Here is a 4872-nt window from a genome sequence, read left to right as displayed (position 1 = left end):
CAAACTTAGTCCCTTGCCATGTTTCTCATGCATAACCATATGAGAAAGCCTGAGTCTTTGCTAAAGGTAATAAAACTAAAAACTAGAAACAGACAATGATTAAATGATTTATTAGATTGCTTGGAGCTAGTAACCCTTTGTGCAGAAGGTGAGAATGTGCTTTTAAGTGAGATTTTGATGGAACACCAAACTTAGAATCCTTTATTCTCCCTTAAATTGTTTTGGTGTGAAACACCAAACTTAGCTCCTTGCAATACATACCAATCATTTAACCTTTTTATTGAAATAACTATGAAAAGAAAACTACCTCAGGTTGGGTTGCCTCCCAACAAGCGCTCTTTTATTGTCACTAGCTTGACATTGAGGCTTTCTTTTATGGTGGTTGGTGCTTGTAGGGCCTCAATTTGTCTCCTCTGACCGTGATCCTCTTCTTTGTTCTCTGGTGTTCAATTTCAGCATGCTCTAATGATAGTATGCTGCTGACAGTGTAGTAATCCTCGGTTTGTTGATTTGCCCCCAGCTGTTGATATATTAGTTGCACTTTGTCACCTTTGGAAAGCCCCTCTGTTGGAATCTTTCTGTTCTTCCAACCCCTTTTTGCTTTGTTTCTGCGTTTCATCTTTCCTTTTGTTGTTCTTTCTTTTCTGGCCGTAGGTTTTCCTTGGGGACCTCTCTTCTCAGTGGCCAATACTATAATATCCTCTTGGGCTTTTTCATCAGTCCGCACAATCCTTAGCATTGGGATGTTGCTGTGACTTTCCTGGTCATTTTTCATATAGTCTTTCTTCTCCTTGCTAAATTGTGCCTCTGGTAATACCTTCAGAGTGACACTCTGGTCATGCATCCTGAGAGTTAATTCCCCTTCCTCTACGTCTATGATAGCTCTAGCAGTGGCCAAGAATGGCCTTCCCAGTATAACAGAGTCACCATCATCATCGTTTGATTCTAGAACCACAAAATCAGCAGGGTATATAAAACTGTCCACCTTGACCAAAAGATTTTCAATTACACCCCTGGGGTATACCATTGACTTGTCTACCAGCTCTAGAGACATTTGTACTGGTTTGACCTCCTCTATAGGCAGCTTTTTCACCAAGGAGGATGGTATTAAGTTAATACTCGCTCCGAGATTGCACATTGCTTTAGTAATGGTCAATTCCCCAATGGTGCAAGGTAACAGGAAGCTCCCTGGGTCCTCAAGCTTGGGAGGAAGCCCCTTTTGAATCAAGGCCCTGCATTCCTCAGTAATCATTATGGTTTCTTTCTCATCCCAGCTTCTTTTCTTGTTGATAAGATCCTTCAGAAACTTGGAATATAGAGGCATTTGCTCAAGTGCTTCAGCCAAGGGAATATTGATTTCCAGCTTCTTAAAAATCTCAAGGAATTTGTGAAAATGCTGGTCTTTAACCTCTTTGTTGAACCTCTGGGGATATGGCAGTGGAGGTGTGATGCTCTTTCCTATTTGCTGCTGTCCCTGAGCTACTTCCTTTGGGCTATGTGGCTGGTTGTCCTTCTCTTTAAGTTTCTCAGTGCCTTTGTTTGGCATCACAACTTGCTCCTTAGCCTCATCTGCCTTTGTTTGATTTTCATCCTCCATTGGTTCTTTGATGTTCTCTGCTTGCTTCCTTATAGTGTCATTGTTGCTTATCAATGTTCTCCCACTCCTTAATTGTATTGCCTTGCATTCCTCCTTGGGATTTGGAATTGTGTCACTGGACAGTGAGTTTGAAGGTCTCTCAACAGATACTTGCTTGGAGAGTTGCCCCATCTGTCTCTCTAGGCTCTTCAGGGAGGCTTCCTGATTCTTGGTTACCATTTCCTGGTGTTTCAACATTTTGTCTATCATGGCCTCCAAGTGAGTGATTCTTTGGGCTTCAGGTGATACTTGAGGTGGGTTATGAGATGTGGATGGTGGATGGTAGGCATTTTGGTTGGTGGGTTGGTTATTAGATTGGTATTGGTTGATGTTGGGGTAGTTGTTTTGAGGTTTTCTGTAGGGGTTTTGGTTAGTTTGCTGCTGGTTGTGGTTTTGGTTGCTTCTTGGGTTGTATTGGTTTGAGTTCCTCTGCCATGGTTGTTGGTTTTGGGTATGGTTATCTCCCCATCTGAGGTTTGGGTGGTTTTTCCAGGATGGATTGTATGTATCACCATACACTTCATTTGGTCCTTGGTTGTGCATATACTGTACTTGCTCTTGTTGTTGTTCTTCTTGAGTTTCTTCACTCTGTCCCCATGTGGTTGATGGTTGGCTGGTGTTAACTGCTGCAACTTGGAGACTATCAATCCTCTTGGCCATTTGCTCAAATTGTTGTTGAATTTGCTGCTGCATCATCTTGTTTTGAGCCAGTATTGAATCCACTCCTTCTAGCTCCATTACTCCTCTCCTTTGTGATGGTTGGCGGCCTCTTTGATGAGCAAAGAAATATTGGTTGTTGGACACCATATCAATGAGTTCTTGAGCTTCTTCTGCAGTTTTCATGAGTTGCAAGGAACCTCCAGCTGAATGGTCCAAAGCTTCCTGGAATTTCAGTGTTAAGCCTTCATAGAAGTTTTGAAGCTTCTCCCACTCATTAAACATGGCAGGGGGACATTTCCTGATCAGAGCCTTGTACCTCTCCCATGCCTCATAGATAGGTTCGGCCTCCATTTGTGTAAATGTTTGTACCTCGGCCTTTAACCTTATAATCCTCTGAGGTGGATAAAATTTGGCAAGAAACTTAGTTACCAAATCATCCCAGTTGTTAATGCTGTCCCTTGGAAACGATTCCAACCATTGAGTGGCCTTGTCCCTGAGAGAAAATGGGAATAGCATCAGTTTGTAACTGTCAGGGGGCACTCCATTAGTTTTGACAGTGTTGCATATCCTCAAGAAAGTGGATAAATGTTGGTGTGGGTCCTCAAGTGGTCCTCCACCAAAAGAGCAATTGTTCTGAACCAAAGTGATGAGTTGTGGCTTGAGTTCAAAATTGTTGGCATTGACATTTGGAGCCAAGATGCTGCTCCCACAATGTCTAGGATTTGCAAAGGTATAGGAAGCCAAAACTCTCCTCTGGGGTAGGTTGCCATTGTTGTTGTCTTCTCCACCTGGTGGATTGGTTAAATGTTCCTCCATCTCTTGGAATTCTTCGTCTGATTCCTCTTCTCCGACAATATTTTTCCCTCTTTCAGCTCTTCTTAACCTCCTGAGAGTTCTTTCGTCTTGTTCATGAAAATTGGGTATGGTTCTTCTTGTACCTGACATACAAGCAGAGCATGAGAAATGCACAAAACCAGTGACACTTCAATTTACTGCCAAATTGAAGTGTTAGTTAGTTTAAGCAAAAAATCAAACAGTTAGTGGGTTAATTAAAATTAAAGAAAAAGTGCTTGATCTAGATTACCACCTCACTTAATCATTGTCAATCTAATCAATCCCCGGCAACGGCGCCAAAAACTTGATGAGTATTTTGTTGAAAAATAAATTTCTCCCAAAACACACAAATCCAACCGGCAAGTGTACCGGGTCTCATCAAGTAATAAAAACTCACGAGAGTGAGGTCGATCCCACAGGGATTGAAGGATTGAGCAATTTTAGCTTAGTGGTTAATTTAGTCAAGCGAATCAAGGTTTGGTTGAGTGTTTTGTGATTTTTCAGAAATTAAAGTGCATGGAATTAAAGAGAACATGAAATAAATTGCTGAATCTTAAAGAACAAGAAACTAAATAACAGAAACTTAGAATGCAAGAAATATAAATTGTGGAATCTTAAAGGGCAAGAAATATAAACAACTGGAATTGTAAAGGGAATTGGGGAATGGATTTGCAGAATTTAAACAAGGAAAAGTTGAATTGCATTAAACAGAAGAGGGAAAGGGAATTGGGATTGAAACGGATCTTGAAGCAGTAAAGTAAATGAACATTAAAAGCAAGAAACAGAGAATATAAAATTGAGATCTCAGGGCCCAGAGACTAGAAAACCAAGTCTAGATCTCAATGCCTTCCTAGATCCAACAAGAACACTTGCAAAGAAAATGTAAATTGCAAAGAAAATAGATGAAGAGCAATTAACCGGAATTGAAATTCAATTAACAGTAAAGAAACAGAGAGATCCAAGATTGAGATTGAAATAGAATTTCTTCAATTCTCCAATCCAAGATCCAAGACAAGTGTAAATGAAATTGAAAGCAATGAAACCAAAGAAATTAAAGTTCACTCAATAACAAAAGCTCTCCGAAAACTATTATGAAAATTCCAAAAGGAAAGCTCCCCGAAGAACTTGAATTCTATCCTATTTATACACTTTCTTCCAATGATCTTCAAGCCTTTTGTTGGGCCTTTGCTCTTGGTGGAATTGGGTTGAAAGAGGCCTTGGTTGATTGCTCTTGAAGTTTGGAGAAGAACCAAAGTGAACCAATTGAACCGGGTTTGAGGTTAGCAAAAGTTGGACCAAAAGTTGGAGCTAAAGTTAGGGGTCTAACTTTGGCTCCAACTTTTCATAGCAGCCCACAAAACTTGCTGGTATGAACGTTGGTGCCAACGTTAGGGGTCTAACTTTGACCCTAACGTTGGCCTTGCCTTGTGTGCTAGTGGCGCCAACGTTAGCCTCCAAGTTAGGGGTCTAACGTTGGCACAAACTTTTGCTCCTTTCCTTTGTAATTCATGTGCCAACGTTAGCCTCCAAGTTAGGGGGCTAACGTTGGCGCAAACTTTTGGTGCCCAGGGGAGGAATTCATGTGCCAACGTTAGCCTCAAAGTTAGGGGGCTAACGTTGGCGCAAACTTTTGGTGCCCAGGGGAGAAATTCATGTTCCAACGTTATCCTCCAAGTTAGGGGGCTAACGTTGGGGCTAACTTTTCAACCAAAAGTTTGTGCAAAAGTTTGATGCTAACTTTA

The sequence above is a fragment of the Arachis hypogaea genome, chromosome 14 (genome assembly GCF_003086295.3).
Source record: "Arachis hypogaea cultivar Tifrunner chromosome 14, arahy.Tifrunner.gnm2.J5K5, whole genome shotgun sequence".
Classification (NCBI taxonomy): Eukaryota; Viridiplantae; Streptophyta; class Magnoliopsida; order Fabales; family Fabaceae; genus Arachis; species Arachis hypogaea.
Note: the sequence above shows the minus strand (reverse complement) of the source record.